The 20,464-nt window shown below is 38.3% G+C and overlaps 2 long non-coding RNA genes across 2 annotated transcripts; one reads left to right on the top strand and one right to left on the bottom strand.

The window, feature by feature from the left end:
- Positions 1-306: 306 nt before the first annotated feature.
- LOC114567568 (uncharacterized) lies at positions 307-6,055 on the bottom strand. Its single transcript, XR_003694198.1, has 3 exons — positions 5,975-6,055; positions 4,834-4,888; positions 307-440 (listed from the first exon to the last, which is right to left on the bottom strand). It is a non-coding gene; the product is annotated as an uncharacterized LOC114567568 (long non-coding RNA).
- An 11,933-nt stretch (positions 6,056-17,988) lies between these two features.
- LOC114567550 (uncharacterized) lies at positions 17,989-19,025 on the top strand. The gene is made up of 4 exons (XR_003694193.1): positions 17,989-18,078; positions 18,356-18,417; positions 18,508-18,656; positions 18,752-19,025. It is a non-coding gene; the product is annotated as an uncharacterized LOC114567550 (long non-coding RNA).
- The last annotated feature ends 1,439 nt before the right edge of the window (positions 19,026-20,464 follow it).

Here is a 20,464-nt window from a genome sequence, read left to right as displayed (position 1 = left end):
ACTCTAGGTCTGAATTATGTGATCTGCCTTTAGCAGAGACAGAGACTTCAGTAACACAGTGTATATGTAAACAAATGTACATGAGCTCCTGGTCAAAAAGAAAGTCTATTCCATGCATGTCAAGCAAATGACTAATACATTAAAATAATATGTTACACCAATGCCAACTATGCCTACCTCAAATTCATTCACTGACAGATTAAACTTCTTTTTGTAAAATGAGGCCCTTGCCCTATCACAGAATATTAATGAAAGTGAAACAAATCATATTGCTAAATGAAACATGACCATTTCTACTTACTGCAATATGGGCAGAGTCCACCACTCTTCGTTTTTAGGACCCTTTCCCCCCACTTCCTGTCCAGGGACACTTTTTGGGCCATTACTTTGGGTTTTTTGGAGATGGCTGTGAAACAAGAGCTGCAGGATTTGCGGCTCAGCTGTGTTGGTAAAAGTATACCAAAGTGAGACATCAGATCCAAAGTCAGAGAGAAGAAGTACAATCAAGATACAGTTTAACTTGGCTGTATACAGAAAAGAGAGGAACACACAAAGCACAATGCAATTCAGAATAGGGCTGGGCGATAAAACGATAACGATATGTATCGCGATAGACACATAATCAATATCAATAGAAAATGCGGTCGATAAAACATTCGATAACTTGTTTTTCTTCATCAGAAGAAACCAGAGGTTGTGAATCAAGTTTGGTTGCATGAACAAAGGCCCTCACTCTCTGGCAACCTAGCAACGTAGGGAGTGACACTCTAACAGCCAATCATGTAACAGTATCATGTTTGGTTGCGCCACATCGCTGTCTCGTGTTCTTCAATAACAGAACCGGCGTGGAGTGGAAAGTGAGTGCCGCAGCGAGCGAGGAAATCGTTGATAAAACAGGAAAAGTCAGTATGGCAGTTTTGGGGATTTTATAAGTCTGACCGTAGTCAGACCAATGTCGTCAGACCGTCGTCCCCACCAACACTGATAATACCGTAAAATTGTTTTACCACTTTAGCCGGGCTCACACTTTGGAGCACAGCCGTATTTGCCATCAACGTCCAACAACATCTGCAGCTGCAACACGGCACAAGCAACAGACCGCCATGGAGAGGTACTCTGCATCAGCACCTTACTAAACACTACAAGCAGCAGACCACCATGGAGAGGTACTCTGCATCAGCACCTTACTAAACACTACAAGCAGCAGACCACCATGGAGAGGTACTCTGCATCAGCGCCTTACTAAACACTACAAGCAGCAGACCGCCATGGAGAGGTACTATGCATCAGCGCCTTACTAAACACTACAAGCAGCAGACCGCCATGGAGAGGTACTCTGCATCAGCGCCTTACTAAACACTACAAGCAGCAGACCACCATAGAGAGGTACTCTGCATCAGCGCCTTACTAAACACTACAAGCAGCAGACCACCATGGAGAGGTACTCTGCATCAGCGCCTTACTAAACACTACAAGCAGCAGACCACCATGGAGAGGTACTCTGCATCAGCGCCTTACTAAACACTACAAGCAGCAGACCGCCATGGAGAGGTACTCTGCATCAGCGCCTTACTAAACACTACAAGCAGCAGACCACCATGGAGAGGTACTCTGCATCAGTGCCTTACTAAACACTACAAGCAGCAGACCACCATGGAGAGGTCTACTTCCAGAGACTCTAGGAACCATAAGTAGCCCCGCATTCTGGGAGCGCAGTGCTCTAGTGGGACAATAAGGTACTATGAGCTCTTCTAAGTATGATGGTGCTTGACCATTTAGAGCTTTGTAAGTCAGGAGGAGGATTTTAAATTCAATCCTATATTTCACTGGAAGCCAATGCAGAGAAGCTAATACAGGAGAAATATGATCTCTTCTCTTAGTTCTCGTCAGAACACGTGCTGCAGCATTCTGGATCAGTTGGAGAGTCTTAATGGACTTATTTGGGCAACCTGATAATAAGGAATTGCAGTAATCTAGTCTAGAAGTAACGAATGCATGGACTAGTTTTTCAGCATCGTTTTGAGACAGGATATTCCTAATTTTGGCAATGTTACGAAGATGGAAAAAGGCTATTCTTGAGGTTTGTTTTAAGTGGGCGTTGAAGGATATATCCTGATCAAAAATAACTCCTAGATTTCTGACAGTAGTGCTGGAGGCCAGGGTAATACCATCCAGAGTAACTATATCTTTCGAAAACGAAGTTCGGCGGTGCGTTGGTCCTATCACAATAACTTCAGTTTTGTCTGAGTTTAACATCAGGAAATTGTGGGTCATCCAGGATTTTATATCCTCAATACACGTTTGAAGTCTTGCTAACTGACCACTTTCATCTGGCTTAATTGACAGATATAATTGGGTATCGCTCTGCGTAACAGTGATAGTTAATCGAGTGTTTCCTAATAATATTACCTAGAGGAAGCATATATAAGGAAAATAGAATTGGTCCAAGCACTGAGCCTTGAGGAACGCCATGGCTAACTTTAGCGTGCTTGGAGGGTTTATCATTAACATTAACAAACTGGGATCGTTCAGAGAAATAGGACTTAAACCAGCTTAGTGCGATTCCTTTAATGCCAACTAAGTGTTCCAGTCTCTGTAACAGGATAGTATGGTCAATAGTGTCAAATGCAGCACTAAGATCTAGTAGAACAAGAATGGAGACAAGTCCTTTGTCTGCAGCAGTTAGAAGGTCGTTAGTAATTTTCACCAGTGCCGCCTCTGTGCTATGATTCTTTCTAAATCCTGATTGAAAATCATCAAATAGACTGTTGCTATGTAGAAAATCACATAACTGATTAGCAACCACCTTCTCAAGGATCTTGGATAGAAAGGGAAGGTTAGATATAGGTCTATAGTTTGCTAAGACCTCAGGATCTAGGGTGGGTTTTTTCAGAAGAGGTTTTATCACAGCAATTTTAAATGACTGCGGTACATAACCTGTTAGTAAGGACATGTTGATCATATCTAATAATGAAGTGTTTACCACGGGTAACGCTTCTTTGAGTAGCCTCGTTGGGATGGGGTCTAAGAGACAGGTAGACGGCTTAGCTGAGGATATCTTTAACATTAATTGTTGAAGGTCTATAGGATAAAAGCAGTCCAAGTATATGTCGGGAGTTGTCGTTCTTTCTAGCGGTCCTGCATTTAAAGATGAACTGTTAGAAGTTAAGGGCAAAAGGTGTTGAATTTTATCTCTAATTGTTATAATTTTATCATTAAAGAAGCTCATGAAGTCATCACTACTCCGAGCTAGAGGAATAGATGGCTCAGTAGAGCTGTGGCTATCTGTCAGCCTGGCTACAGTGCTGAAAAGAAACCTTGGGTTGTTCTTGTTTTCTTCTATTAATGATGAGTAATAGTCTGATCTGGCCTTTCTTAGGGCCTTCCTATAGGTTTTCAGACTGTCTTGCCATTCCAAACGGGATTCCTCCACTTTGGTGGAGCGCCACTTACTTTCGATGTTTCGTGAGATTTGTTTTAATTTGCGAGTTTGGGAGTTATACCAAGGAGCTAATTTCCTTTGCTTTATCGTCTTCTTTTTGAGAGGAGCGACAGAGTCTAAGGTCGTCCGTAGGGCAAGTCGAAAGCACCGTCTACAAATGTATCAATTTGAGAGGGACTGAGGTTAACATAGAGGTCCTCTGTTATGTTAAGGCAAGACATAGACTGGAATGCTGTAGGAATATTTTCCTTAAATTTAGCTATAGCACTGTCAGATAGGCATCTAGTGTAGAAGCTGCTATCTGGTTTAGTATGGTCAGGTAGCAAGAATTCAAAAGTAATTAAAAAATGATCTGATAATACCAGATTCTGCGGAAATATTATTAAATCCTCAATTTCAATACCATATGCCAGCACAAGGTCTTACTAAACACTACAAGCAGCAGACCACCATGGAGAGGTACTCTGCATCAGCACCTTACTAAACACTACAAGCAGCAGACCACCATGGAGAGGTACTCTGCATCAGCACCTTACTAAACACTACAAGCAGCAGACCACCATGGAGAGGTACTCTGCATCAGCGCCTTACTAAACACTACAAAGAAATAACGGAGGCAGACATGCTGAGCACTGTCCAGAAGCCAGGTTACCAACCTAGCACTAAACCTGCAGAAAATAGTTCCTTCTCAGGTTTCTTATATTTAGCTAACACTTTGCACTATATTATGACACTTTATTAAGCATTTCTTACTTATTCTTTAAGTTTGCACCTTAATGTTAAGAGATAATTGTTAAGTGATAATTGTGATTTTAGACCTATGTTTACATTTTAATTATTTGAGTGTTTTCCATGGTTGTGTTGACATTTCTGATTTTATAACTGAGGGGATTATAATCAGAGCAGGGTTAAGTTTAAAATAAAAATGTTTAAATTGAATATATTTTTCTCCTGGTCCTTATTTTAAATAGGTCATAAAAAATATCAATAATTATCGATATCGACCGATATGAAAAACTTATATCGTGATACAGTTTTCAACCATATCGCCCAGCCCTAATTCAGAATATGCGTCTGTACATTGACACAGGATTATTATTATTATTATTATTATTATAATAATCATACAGTGAAAGTGGCAGATGTAGGAGACGCCCAGGCTACTCTAATCAATGTTGCCTAATGCCTATAGCGTTTGGTGCAAAACAAGCAATCAAAATTTATATCAACCCATTACATTATCACTGTTTTGTAACACAGTACAGATATCATACAGGGTCATTTAGTAGGAGCATACTTTAGTGTCCAATTGACCTACTATTGAGAAATGTAGAACATTAAAACCACATATTTGAATATTGGACATAATGCTCTATTCTACTATCCCTTACCTGGTTAGGTGCTTGGCAGGGCAAGGCTTAAACTTCCTTCGAGTCATTTTGAAATCTACACAACAAACGCACACACACCCACAGACACACACACACACAACCAAAACAACATCAGGTAAACATGATATATTTTTTTTTAACAGAGAACAGATGAAGAGATTTCACAGGCAAAAAGGCTGGCACATAAAATTAGCACACACACACACACACACACACACACACACACACACACACACACACACACACACACACACACACACACACACACACACACACACACGGCAACCCCAACTATAACCTAACATTTAATACTAAAATCTAATCTTTACCCATTGAACTGTTGGCAAATTGCATAGGACAATGTTGTGGGTCAATAAGCATGTGTTAAAGGCACTTGGGGAATTCAAAATCAACAACTACACAATCTCACATATACCTGTGCTGTGAATAGCCCCTATGTAACTCAATAATTACAATTACATGATACCATGTTTGATAATACAACCTATGATGACGGTACCCTGTGTGAAAATTAATTAGCGGCTACATGTTAGCTAGACTAACTGCATATTTAATTAGGTGCAACAAGTTATAATTCAATGTCTTGATTGATTTCATATCCAATTAAATTGCCATAATACACTTTACACAATGCTAACAAATGCAAATATGTCTTTGCATAACTCGATTATTTCCTTAAATGCTATCTGAATTTTATTCCTGCTTTCTACCAACCCAATGACAACGATTGAGCAGCTAAACTGTTAGCTAAGGTTAGCAGGTTAACTGCTAAGTTAGCGTCACTGCAACAACAACCATGGACTTATATCAGTCTCTAGCCCATGCATTTTCTACAGTGCACTTTAGACAGTGTCAACAAACATAACACAACTTATTGGCATAATTGCTTTCTACCAAAACAATGGATTGAGTAGCTAACTTTAACGTTAACTGCTAGCTAGCTAAGTTAGCGTCACTGCAACAACAACCATGCACTTATATCAGTCTCTATCCCATGCATTTTCTACAGTGCACTTTAGACAGCGTCAACAAACACAACACAACCTATTGGCATAATGGATCATTTTTCATGTGTCATTGTTATATATTTTCTAATTCACCTATTTTGGAAGCTACTTACCGTTTAGTCCAGAAGCGCAATGATACTGGCTGCGAGCGTCGCAAACAGTGACAGCATCGCTGATGATGGACTTGATTGGCCAACAGATACAAAGTGGCGCTAAAAAGAATATTCCATTATTATTATTATTATTATTATTATTATTATTATTATTATTATTATTATTATTACTTTTAAAATAATAATACTAATTATTGTTTGTATTACCTTACGTTACCTGCACCAGAGCTGAATACAATTATGCAAGATCAAAGTAGCCTAAGGTTGATGCTCTGGTGGCGCAAAAAAGTATATTCCATTATTATTTTTGAAATAATTATTCTTTTCTTGTTTTACTTTAAGTTAATGACACCAGAGCTGAATAAAATTATGCTCTGATGGTCTGCATGAATGTCTTATCTGACGGACCTCCACGTCGAAAAACAACGCCAAGGGTACACCTCTTTCGTTGAAACTTGACGCCAGGGTCCATATGAACACCATTGGGCCTATAGGAGCAGAGCCGATGGATTGGTTCATCATTTATGACCTCTATAACCTCAACTTCAGTTTCAAGGGGGGGGGGGGTCAGCTTTTCTTAGACATGAGTAGGGGGGGCACCAAGGAAAAAAGGTTGGGAACAACTGCTCTGACCCATGTCATGACCCTTTTCTCAGGTTGTGAAATGGTTGAATGAGATGTGTGAGTTTTGTCTTTGTGCAGTAGTGCTGAGGTAGAAGTGTGCCAAAAATGCCAAAACACATGTTGTATATGTATACATACCCAAACAAAGCTATATACATCTTAATCAGTAAACAAAAACCTCGGCAACAATCTGCTTATCCTTTTAATTTCCTGAAAATGCTTCTTAAAACTAGTCCCTTCTTAATTTTGAAAAGGTAGTCTCAGTAAAGGCTACAAAGGTTAGGATGGCTACAAGCTGTAACCACGGTGATTGATTTGAGGATCATTTTCTGAATATAATAATTAATATGTTAGGCCTACCATAAATTGATATTTCAAAAGAGTAATTTATTTAAAGCAACTAATAATGCAGTTTGATTTTAAATCAAACTAAGTCCCACACATAAATATACTCTTATACTGTTTTGTTTCCCCTTTAGTCTTTGCTATCAATATTCATCAACTGCAAAATTAGAAAATTGCGTTTTTAAATAACTATGCATGGAAAATAAAATAAAAAATGCTTCTCTTTGTATATAGTTTATTGTTTTTCACAACAGTACAATTCAAAACAAATGCAAATTAGTCAAACAAGCCATTAGGCTGTAGTTCTAAACACTCAACTGTAGTTTTTTTATATAGTATATATAAGGCAAATCAAAGTGCTAAATATAAAACACAATGTTTTCATTATTAGTATTTTATTGTGTAAATTATCACGTACAACGTGGAACATTCTTTCACAGACAAGGTGTGGAATTTCACGTCACTTCCGCGGATTCGTTTAAACGTAGACAAATACATGAAACTGTATTTTAATATTATAACTATCTTTATTGTTTAACTCCTCAAATACAACATTAGAAAAAAACATTAATATTACGAATGTTATATATTTTTATCTTCGTATCCGCTGAGCGGGACGTACTACGTCACTTCCGGAGTTTTTCGCGGATTCGTTTAAACGTTATTATGGTTCATAACTTACTGGAACAAAACTGAGCAACGTGTTGTTGCTGGTGACACAACCACTGACTGTATATATGTATATTGAAGCGATCCTGGCGTTAAAGACCAGCTGATCGCTGCCCGATTCTTTGAAATGAATGGCCGCATTGCATTGGGGGATATCGGCTTTGAATGCGTCCAGGTGGGGTCATATCGTTATGTTCTGTATTACAGCATATACTGTAATATTTCACCGGTAATAAGACCGAAATAATATTACTAAAATAAAGAAATGAATACCATGATAACATCTAAATAAATGTTGATAGATGTAGCATTATAGTTTAAAAAATATAAATCAACAAAAAAGCAATCCAGCTTCCCTGGCCGAAATATACCGAAATAATAACATTAAAAGAAATACATATAAACCATGATACTATCTCGTGAACAATGTTGATTAAAACAGCGGTTATTGGGCTAAAAATACCAATAATAACTGTCACAGATTTCGAGTTAAGGGGCGGGGGGCGTGTTTTTTTCTTTCGTCAATATCCGACGGTGAGGGAATAACATGAATGTCTATCTGACGGACCCCCTTGTCGAAAAATAACCTCAAGGGTACCCCTTTTTCGTTGAAACTTGACGCCAGGGTCCTTGACCATGCGTCATACATTTGACGAGTAGGGAGTGAGACTGTGTTGGTGTTCAGTGAGGGATATCAACCAGTGTTGTTGGTGTTAGACTTATCTGCTTATTTACTTTTTTTCTGGAAGATAATGAAACATATTTGAAATGCTTCAATTATTGTACATGTTTACAGCTACAACTGTGTTGTGTATGTTGGTATTAGACAGATTATTTTTTTTTCTTTTTTAAATTTAAAATAAAGAAATAGTTAATGCACAAAAAAGCGTGTTTTATTCCAGAAACAATGTGAATGCCTACAATAATAAATCATTTGTAGATTCCAACATTTATAAATGGTAGTTTGCATTTACAGCTAACAATGCTAATAAGGGTGTGACGAGATCTCGTTTTACGAGATCTCGCGAGATTAAAACGTGACGAGATTTCTCGTCGAGGTGAAAAGTTGTCTCGTGAGGCGACGTGATGTCAGCGTGATGGAGCATGAAAATACTATTGAAGATCCCCCTGCAACTTTTAAATCATTTGTGTGCAAACATTTTGGTTTTCCTGCGGAAATAATAAATGGCTAAAGAGTGACAGACAAGACGAACACAATATGTAAACATTGTAAGAAAAAAATGCCGTATACCGCGGCTAACACTAGCACTATGCAAAAACACTTACAGCACCACCACAGCTCTCTACTAACTACAGCACCCGCGACGAAAACATTAAAAGGGCAAACAACTCTAAAAGGCTTTGCATCTCTGCAAGTGCAAGAGCCACGGCAATAACGAGGGACATAGGCGTTTTCATTGCAGCTGATATGAGGCCATTTTCTGTGGTGGAAAATGTCGGATTTCGGCGACTCCTAAATATCCTTTGATGTCTCCACTTGCCAAAGCATACCTTTCCATCCCTGCTACCTCTGTTCCAAGTGAGTGTGTTTTTTCTACTGCAGGAGACATAGTTACTGCCCAAAGGTCTCAACTGCTGCCAGAAATAGTCAACATGCTTATATTCTTGAAATAGAACATATCTTAGGCTGTTCTGTGTAGTTTATCTTATAGAAAAAAATTGTTTCTGTTTGCACTTGTAGTTTTGAGAGAGCAGTACTTTGGTTATTGATACACTTACTGTTTGCATTTAAAGTTTTTCTGTTATTTACACATTTATTTTATTTATACTGTTTATTTTTTTATGTTCGATTTGTGGAAAGGAGTTAGATTTCTCATGTGAAATTGTACAGGGCAGAAGCCAGTTGGTAGATTTTATACAAAACATTTTGCAGTGTTTGCACGTCCTTTACTGCATATGATTCATTAAAATAGTAAAAAAAAAAGTTAAATAACATTCATCATTAATAGTTGATTTCAAAAGGCACCTAAATTGTTTTGCATTTTGTGATTTTTCAGTTGAATAAAAAAACTATTTTCCATTCATATATTTCATCATTGAGGATTTCTTTAAAAAATTTTGAAATCTCGTCTCGTCTCGTTCTCGTGAACCCAATCTCGTGATGTGTCACATCTCGTGTAATGAAATTAATTTTAACATATACAATAAGTGACACTACATTTTTCAGCAATTTACTATAATGCAGAAAGCAGTAGTATAAGTACAGATTTTAGTTAGTAAATGCTATTTAGTTGTCATTGCTTAACTAAATCTGACAAAGATTATATTTGTTTCAACACTATATCACATCCCAATTATGAGGTAGAGCCCCAGCATCAACCACAGCTGCCCCAGCATCAACCATAGCTGCCCCAGCATCAACCATAGCTGCCCCAGCATCAACAACAGCTGCCCCAGCATCAACCATAGCTGCCCCAGCATCAACAACAGCTGCCCCAGCAACAGCACAGCAATCAACTGCGGGGGCCTGTTTCACAAAAGCAGAATATCTAAATCCAGGATAACTGATAAAGCAAGGCTTGACCTAGTCTAATCTGTGCATCCTGGCTTGGTGCGTTTCACGAAGGCCAAGCCAGGCTGAGGAGGAGCGACTAGGTCGAGCCAGGCTGAACTAATTCAGATAGGTGCGCGTCCACGGCTTTCCTTCAAAATACCGCGAGGTCGATCACAGATTTACTGATACAATTGAGAACACGCATTGTACATACTTTATACAGAGTGAGCAGCAGCTTCTTGTGGAAGTATGACGACGTGAAACACAGTATTTGTATAAAAAGAAAAGAAACATGGACGCTGTAATGCAACAGTGAGAGAAAGTGTAGCAGACGATCACGGACCAACTGAATGCGTAAGCAGCCTAAATATATACAGTAACTGACCACTGCTCTGAATGGAAACCGTCATAATCCTACCATTCAATGATTAGGCTACTAATCATTTGCACAAATTAACAGTTGTACTCTTTGCCTTAAAAGTAAGCAGAAGATAATGTTACTCAAGAAATTTACCATGAAGATCCATTTTCTATAACGCTAGAATATGAAGCGTAAATATCTCTTTCACTCTGTTCCTCTCTCTGTCTTTCTCACGGGCTACAATATAAATGTCCTAAGTCATATTAACTTCCACTGCTCGCTTTTAATGCAAAGTGTACAACTGTTTGTTTTTGCAAATGACACTGAATCATTGAATGCTTTCAGTTAAGAGCAGTAGTTCATAAATGTTTATTTTTAGACTATCATTCAGTCTGTCCGCTATTATCTGCCACACTTTTTTTTTGCATTTGTGTTATTTTTTTTATAGAGGACGAGTTTCCTTCTCTACATATTATATGCCTTGCTCCCTCATATATATGGACATAGAAAACAAAGACACTGAAGAAATTGCACTCTAAAATCTAGAAACTATAAAGATAATTAAGTGATAAATTCCATGCACACTGTTAACATGAATGGAACAGAGTATATTCATCAGTTATATCCCCCCAGCAAAATATAAGGTCAAAAACCATTGAGGTGTCCTCTCCCTGTTAGGCTGGGCTGTCTGGATTCAAGCGCAGACACGGAAAAAGGTCAGAACAGGTATTGAGGTTTATTGAACACAAAAAATGAGTGATGCTGGTGCTGGATATCCCCTGGGGCTGAGAGCGGGCAGACAGGTGAGAAGCAGGTTTGAGAGAAGAACAAGGCTCAGACAGGCAGACTGGGCTTCCAGGGCTGTAGTGGGAATCTGGACACAAAAACACAAAAAGTCAAAACAAGGCTTGCAACAGGTATACAAAAGAAAAGCAGTCTTTAAAACCACTGAGGCTGGCCGTAGCGAGTGTTACCACTTGGGTGAACGGACGATCTGGCAGAGACAGGTTGGAAGGCTGGGGTTTTAAAACAGGAGAGGTGATTGCTGGATGTGAATCAGGTGAACAGGAAGCCACAGGTGTCTTGACGAGGAGGGAGAGAGCCAGGAGCGCCACACCCACTCAGCACATGACAGACAAAAAACAAGGGAGAGGGGAGAGGGAAAACAGACAGCACCATGACACTCCCTGTTGTTCCATGAATGTACAGTAGCCTACAACACTAGATAGTTACTGGTCCAGTGAACTAAGACTATAATTTGGGAGGATTGTACAATTAAGATATGTTCTTAAAATTGTACAATCCTCCCAAATTATTGTCCCAGTTTACTGGACAACACAAATTGTGTGCTAAGAATGCCAAATACAATGTACATGGAAGAGGAACAAACATGATCCTTATTGTTAAAGAATTTAAAACAAAATTAATCAACTAAAATAATTCAAGGGCATTGGTCAACTATAGAAATGTACAGCATTGTATGTATTGCCCTTAGTAATACGACTTCATTTAAAACACATTTGAAATGTTATCAGCCTTTTCTAATTATTTCAACAACTGCCATAATATATTTATCAAACTTCTAACAACAATATGTGAACAGCAGTCTTCATACAGCAATATAACAGTAACAATGACTGTCACATGAATAATTATTTAAAAAAAATAATGGTCACAACTTTAAATAATATCAGTACTTAAATAAACAGCAATATGCACCTTCCAGGCTGATAAGAACAGGGTAAAACCTCTGCTGGGTGATGAGAAAAGGTTCCAGGATTAAATAAATCCTGGCTGTTAGCCTGGTCAGGAGCAGGCTAGCTGTACAGAATAAATCTCCATGGTGATTTATGTGCCTTTGCTTTCGTGAAACCGAATCAAGGCTTAATTCATCCAGGATAACTGGGAAATCCCGGTTTAATCCCTTATCTTGGTTTTGTGAAACAGGCCCCGGCCTCCTCTGCAGTCAGCAACAAAACAAGTTTCCTTGTAGTCATAGCAGTTGTTACAGCTGTTATTTGGAATTAACTGGACTGGATCAAGGGACATAATACCACCAACATTTAGACCCTGTGCTTGTCTTATGTCAAAAAAAATATACATCAAGTTTGTCAGTGTACTTAATTATTGCATGTCATAAGATTTGTTTCTGTGTTTTTAAAAAACATAAGTCAAGTTACATAATTAAAAAGCAGTCACATAATAAATAATGACAAACTGAATTAAATCTTCAAGTCTCTTCATTAACAATGCAAAGTGTACACTGTCTAAATCTTGGTGATATATAGTCCGTTGTTTTAATCCAGTCATTAATAGACTTTACACGTTGTATTGTTCATGAGGAACCCAGAACTTTTCACTCAATTTCTCAACATCATGTGCTGTTTTTTAAGATTATTTTTTGGGCATTTTCGGCCTTTATTTTTGACAGGACAGATGAAGATATGAAAGAGGAGAGAGAGAGGGAATGACATGCAGCATAGGGCTGCAGGTCGGAGTCGATCCCAGGCCCGCTGCGTTGAGGAGTAAACCTCTATATATGGGTGCACGCTCTACCAACTGAGCTATCTGGGCGCCCATCATGTGATTTTTTTTCTATGAAGTTCTCGGTTCTCACTTGATGTACATTCTTTTGACATAACACAAGCATATAAACAACTTTTACTAACTGCTTTTAACATTGACACAGAACCAACATGAACAGTATTTGATTGCATTACAATGAAAGATACGTTGTACGTGTATGCAAAAAATACGTTGCATACTGTGGTGATTGTTGTGTCTGCTTTACGCATGCTAATATTCCATACTGTGGTGATTGTTGTGTCTGCTTTACGCATGTTAATATTCCATGCAAATTATTCAAAGTATTAAATTGTGAAATACAAAGAACCAGAATGTACTTGTTTTTGTATGATGCAGCATTCTAATTATATGAATCATTGGCTTCTTTACTGTTGTCCCTGGTGGGGCGTGTTCATTTGTTAAAACATGCAGCAAGGCCTGTTGGGTGAACTGAGAGGTACAGTTTAAGTAGGGAACATGAGCCAAAGGCTTCCTATTAAGAGCAGATCCTGAGTACTGATGTCTTATTTATTAAGCAGTCTTTAAATGTAATGTATAAGGAACAGATACATTATTGAGAATTTGTTTGATGTGTGACAATCTCAACCTGTCACAGTTGATTGATGAGCCAGGCAGAACTAATTGAAGGATCCTTTAAAATCAACATTAAAACATTAGATTCTCTCAAATAGGAGGGACATAATGACTGCTTCTGGAGATTTTGTGCTTGGTCTTATTGGCCGCTGACCTATAGTCTGCGTTAGAAGTGCTAGATTGGAAAGATCAAGCTGTAGGATTGTTATCAATAGAAATGTAACATTCAGGCTAGTGACCTTGCTGACAGTAATATACTGTTCGTCACACTTCTGAAATACCATTTGTAGAACTGGCATTGAAATATTTGACAAATTACGTCCATACACTACATTACATTACATTAAATTACAAAGCTTTTTGTTAAAGATAGATTAAGCCGCTAATTCTCCACAGACATATCAATTATGTTCAAGGCAAAGGACTTATGTTTAAATTACACCTACAGTACAGGCCAAAAGTTTGAAGTGAAAACCATTTCAGGTGAATACCTCATGAAGCTCATTGAGAGAACACCAAGGGTTTGCAGCGCTATCAAAAAAGCAAAGGGTGGCTACTTTGAGGAATCTAAAATATAAGACATGTTTTCAGTTATTTCACACTTTTTTGTTAAGTACATAATTCCATATGTGTTCATTCATAGTTTTGATGCCTTCAGTGAGAATCTACAACGGTAAATAGTCATGAAAATAAAGGGAATGCATTGAAAGAGAAGGTGTGTCCAAACTTTTGGCCTGTACTGTATGTCTGAATACAAAAATGTAAGTGCTGAATAGTTTAGTAACAACCTTTTTTTCATGAAGAGGAGGTGTAAGAGCATCATTGATAGATTCTCTCCTGAAGGTGTTGTTCTTCCGGTCCCTCACACCTATACCCAAATGAACACCAAACCAGACATGACAAAAACGCTGGGTGTAATCTTATGAGGGAAAAAAAACAACATCACAAAAACCTTTCCCACAAATCCAACGTCATGTCTCGAAAGAAATGTACCTCGACTGGTTTCTTTAGGCAGTAACACAAAATAAGGCGTAATAATGAGCTATTACAGGTGTAGGCCACTCCTACACCTTTGTGTAAATGGGTATAAAAGGTGATGTGTGTTCAGTGGAGGACCTCAACCAGCAAACAGCAACAGGTGGAATCAGAGAGCATCACAGCTTCAATCACTGCAGTCAAGACAAATCTACGGCAGAAAAAACCTGTAAGTATTTCAATGATGAATATTAATCCAATTTCAATCAATGCAAGTTGTGTTTTCTGTCTTTCTTCAATAACAATGCAATTATCTGCAATAATAGTCATCATAATAATCATCACCCACGGTCTGTCGGTGTAATAATTGATGTTTTACTTTTTTAAATTTATAAAAAAAATAAGTAATGCCCAGAAAAAAACAATCCACATTTGTAGATGCCAACATTTATAAATGGTATAAATAGCAAAAAATAGCTAAAATTTGCTGGTGCAACACAGTTGTTTTCTTACTTGATGAAGGTGCATAACAGTGACTAATGTTACGATCTACGGTTACATCTTCATCAAAGAGTCCAAGGAATCTGATGAAGATGTAACCACTGGCAATTTTTAGCTATTTATGCTGTTGTGTCCTGCCTTGGTTGCACCGGATTGTTGTGTTCTGCAGAAGTGCAGAGAAATTCCCCTTTTATCTTGATTTATAAATGGTAGTTCGCATTTACAGCTAACAAGGGATTATTGTCTCAAAGATGCAGTGGAGCATGTAACAAAATAATGAAATTAATTTCAACATATACAATAAGTGACACTACATTTTTCAGCAATTTACTATAATGTAGAAAGCAGTAGTATAAGTACAGATTTTAGTTAGTAAATGCTATTTAGTTGTCATTGCTTAACTGAATCTGACAAAAAATATATTTTTTTCAACAGTATATCACATCCCAAAATGATGATGAAGATCTGTGTCATCCTCCTTCTGTGTGTTGGTAAGTTTTAAGATGTTAAATGAATTATGAGGTAGAGCAAGTAGAATTAAAAATCAACAACATGAGTATCAGAGGTGTCAAAAGTATTCACATTCATTACTCAAGTAGAAGTAAAGATACTAGGGTTTGAAAAGACTTTGAAGTATCAACTCAAGCTTTTTACTTAAGTAAAAGTGTAAAAGTACTGGTTTCAAAACTACTTAAAGTATAAAAGTAAAAGTAATGTAAGGCAGAGATCTTCAACAGGGGGTCCTAAGAGTCATTGCAGGGGGGCCTACATTTTTGAGTCTTTAAAAAAAATAAAAATAAAACGCCTTAACATAATTCCAAAATATTATTAGCAAATATAAATTCCCACTGATAGGCTTACTGGCCTATAGGTAAGGTAGTCACTAAGATATCAGCCCACAGATACAGTTAATCCTAGATTTACTGTGCCACATATGTAACATTAAAATATGATTTATAAAATCATGCCAAAAATTTATATTTTAATAGCTTATGAAAAAAAGGTATGTAAGAAGGCTTTAAGTTACCCTAACAGTTATTGTAGGCCCAGTTTAATATGCAACTTAATTTCATACAATATGTAGGGGGTCCCTGCTACATCTCACTTTAAGTTAAGGGGTCCTTGGCTTAAAAAACATTCAAGACCCCTGATGTAAGGGGGGGAAATGCCATTAAGGACAACAGCTTAACTCTAAAACGCGGGGACAAAATCATATGACTATAATAATGTTATATTAAAATCATACCTGCATACTCAGAAGGGCTGAAAAAGGTGACACGTAGGCTACATCTCTTCTGTGTTTTTCAGACAACGGCAGCTACAGTCTGGTGTCAGACTCCTCTCCAGTGAAATATAGACACACTTTTACACCGTTTAGCTCTCAGCATTTTATCATGTTTACTCCATCTTCTAGCTAACGCTAGGCTAACCTGCTTTCAACTGTAGTGTTGACTAACGTCCCGTGCGGCGATGTTCAGTTCCCTCTAACGTCCGTTTTCGGAGCATCGCGCAGGCATTTAAGTGGCACCTAAATAAGGCACCGAAATCCATGTTGCTATTCGGTCCGGTAGATAACGGTCGTTAAGGCACCGGTGGCGTATTAGCACCGGGTCTGTACAGTTGTTATGGATCGCGTACAAACCAATAGCTATCGGAATAGCTATGTTTATACTTCTCATCTAACCTCAATCAAATTCACTCTCTCCGGATGGAGCGATTTGGTAGGTTTTTTTGTGTGTGTTTTTTTGAACGATGACTGACGAGCTGGAATGAAAACAAGCCGAACTGAAATATGAGTAAAGGGGCTATTTTTAAAATGTAAGGAGTAGAAAGTACAGATAATTGCGTGAAAATGTAAGAAGTAGAAGTAAAAAGCATGCTGTAAAATAATTACTCCAGTAAAGTATAGATACCCAAAATTTCTACTTAAGTAAGGTAACAAAGTATTTGTACTTGACACCTCTGATGAGTTATGATAGAAAGAAAAGAAGTATTTTTATTTTAAAGTATTTTGGTTTCACGTTAAACCCATCTGAGCTATGGCATTGCACTTCATGACAATGTCTTACTACCAATCTGTATTACAGCAACAACAGCTGCTCAAACAACAATCACAGCTGCTCCAACAACGACAACCACAGCTGCTCCAACAACGACAACCACAGCTGCTCCAACAACGACAACCACAGCTGCTCCAACAACGACAACCACAGCTGCTCCAACAACGACAACCACAGCTGCTCCAACAACGACAACCACAGCTGCTCCAACAACGACAACCACAGCTGCTCCAACACAACCACAGCTGCAACAACACAACCACAGCTGCTCCAACAACGACCACAGCTGCTCCACCAACAGCTGCTCCAACAACGACAACCACAGCTGCTCCAACAACGACAACCACAGCCACAACCACAGCTGCTCCAAACAACAACAACCAACCAGCTGCTGCCGACAACCACATCTGCTGCCAACAGCTGCAACCACACAGCTGCTGCCCACAGCTGCTCCTACAGCAACCACAGCTGCTCCAACAACGCAACCACAGCTGCTCCAACAACGACAACCACAGCTGCTCCAACAACGACAACCACAGCTGCTCCAACAACGACAACCACAGCTGCTCCAACAACGACAACCACAGCTGCTCCAACAACAACAACCACAGCTGCTGCCACAACCACATCTGCTGCCACGGCAACCACAGCTGCTGCCACAGCTACAGCTGCTGCCACGACAACCACAGCTGCTGCCACAGCTACAGCTGCTGCCACAGCTACAGCTGCTGCCACGACAACCACAGCTGCTGCCACAGCTACAGCTGCTGCCACAACTGTAGCACTCACAACATCTAGTCTGTCTTTCAGATCTGTTAAAGACACTTTTACAAACGACTTGCTGAATACATCATCAGCAGCTTTTCAAAATCGAGCTGCATTGATAAAGGGACAGGTAAGTCTCACCCTCAGAACGAAATATTCTTGTACACCTATTGAATTACTTTATCAGAGAGCTCAAGCACTCACCAAAGAACTGAACTATCCCTTGACAGTCCACATATAAAAACGTCACTTGTTCAAATGTCCAGAAAGAATCAATGACAGAAGCATTAAGGGAAATATATTAGGAAGATAAAACTACACCTCCAGCTCACTGTACAACTTATGTGTACACACACTTCAATGTTCAAAGTAAAAGTCTTTAAATACAACTTCTTTTGTTTCGGCAGCTTGAACCTGTCTACCAAAGGACATTCCCTTCATTCAGGTTCTTGGAAGTGGTGTCATTCAAGTAATTTAATTTATGTTCAGGTAATATAATTTAAGAATACTGGACTTAATCTGATATTTCAAATTATATTATGTGTTTCTCTTTCTGCAGAAGTGGATCAGTCATCAACAACGTGAACCTTGGCTTTGTAAGCACGTCTGCCCCTAGTAACGCTCAGATTGCAAACACTTTGATCAACGCAGCTTCAAACATCACTGCCTTCGACATTGAAAGCAGCTCTATCTCCGTGAATGGCATCTGTAAGCAATATTGAGTGCTACTTGATCAAAATAATTTAAAAAGGTACACAACTGTTTGTTAAACTAATGTTTTGTTTCGTTCTCCTCATTTACAGCTTCGGGTGGAGTAAGCCACAAAATCAGTCTCGTCACTGCATCCTGCCTGGTACTGTTGTCATGGCTACTCTAAAGCAAGCAATAGCATCTGTGCTGAATTTCCTTCAGATGATGACAGTCATGACTGATATGAAAAGGGAATTTGTTGTCCGTAAATATCCAAAATTCATGATTGCCTTAAGGCTTGACAGCTTTGGATAAATGTACTATCAAATTTAACTTTACAAAACCCCTATAGAGGTTAAAACAATTGTGCAACAACAAATAAATGACAAAAGGGAGTATGTACAGTATGTGTATGTAGTGCATATTTAGCCTATATGTATTTATTTTTATTTTTAAAGGCCAGTTAGTGTATGGATCCAGGATACTATGCATCCTGATAAAGGCCACTTGGCCTTTGGAATTAAAATAGCCCCACATCATCACATAGCCTTCACCATACTTAGAAATGGCATGGTTTTATGTCTAGCCTAATAGCTAGTTTGATTTGCATTGAGAGATGATTTTATGGAAAGTACCCCATGTCAATCTCAAGATATGGTGAAGGTTATGTGATGATGATGGGGGGGGGCTATTTTAATTCCAAAAGCCAAGGGAACTTTATCCTGGATCCACTAAATAACTGGCCTTTAAAAATAAAAATCTGCCTGACTCCATGGGAATCTAACATAGGGGTGTCCTGACTTTTGTTGCCAGCGGTTTAGACATTAATGGCTGTGTGTTGAGTTATTTTGTTGGGACAGCACATTTACACTGTTATACAAGCTGTACACGTAATACTTTACATTGTAGCAAAGTGTAATTTCTTCAGTGTTATCCCATTAAAAGATATAATAAAATATTTACTAAAATGTGAGGGGTGTACTCACTTTTGTAAGATGCTGTTAATATTTATGCATGTATGTGTGTGTATATGTGTATGTGTATGTACATGCAACCCAGTCTCACGTCAGTTCGTGATGGCATTACGAAATGAAATCTATTAGAACGTAATACCATCACGTTATTGTGAAGATTTACGTGTTGGGGTCACGTTTTTTAAACTAATGTATTTCAATGGGAAGCATATTACGTAATCACAGCACGAATCTTTCTGCCAGTCGGGCTGCAGCAGAGAAGCTGGATACAGCTTTGATATTATTGGTATTTTTAGCCAAATAACCGCTGTTTTAATCAACATTTATTCACCAGATACGTAAGGGATAATGTAGAACGTTGTTAAAGCGAATGCAACAACGACAGTGTGATCAGGACCCCGACGCCAATCTTCTTTCAGCGGATCGATTGATAGCTCTCCTCCAGAGGGAACAGAACTGCGTCCATGGCAACGCTCTGCTATGCATGGCAACAGTGTGTTATACTTAGCAATGGTCTGTTATCAAGAAAATAACAGACCGCATTCTAAATTAGAATTCAAGCAAGCCATGTAATAAATAAATATATATATATATATATATTATATATATATATATATCAGTAGTTTTGTCACCAGCAACAACACGTTGCTCAGTTTTGTTCCAGTAAGTTATGCATCGTAATAACGTTTAAAAAAATCAGCTGAAGACTGAAGATGGAAGTGATGTCGTAATTTCCACTCGGAGGATAGAAAAGATACAAATACATAATATTCGTAATATTGATGTTTTTGTCTAACGTTGGATTTGAGGATGTAAACAATAAATATAGCAATAATAAAAAAATAAAGTTTC

This window comes from Perca flavescens, chromosome 14, assembly GCF_004354835.1.
Source record: "Perca flavescens isolate YP-PL-M2 chromosome 14, PFLA_1.0, whole genome shotgun sequence".
NCBI classification, from domain to species: domain Eukaryota; kingdom Metazoa; phylum Chordata; class Actinopteri; order Perciformes; family Percidae; genus Perca; species Perca flavescens.
Note: the sequence above shows the minus strand (reverse complement) of the source record. Positions and strands in the feature narration are given on the sequence as shown.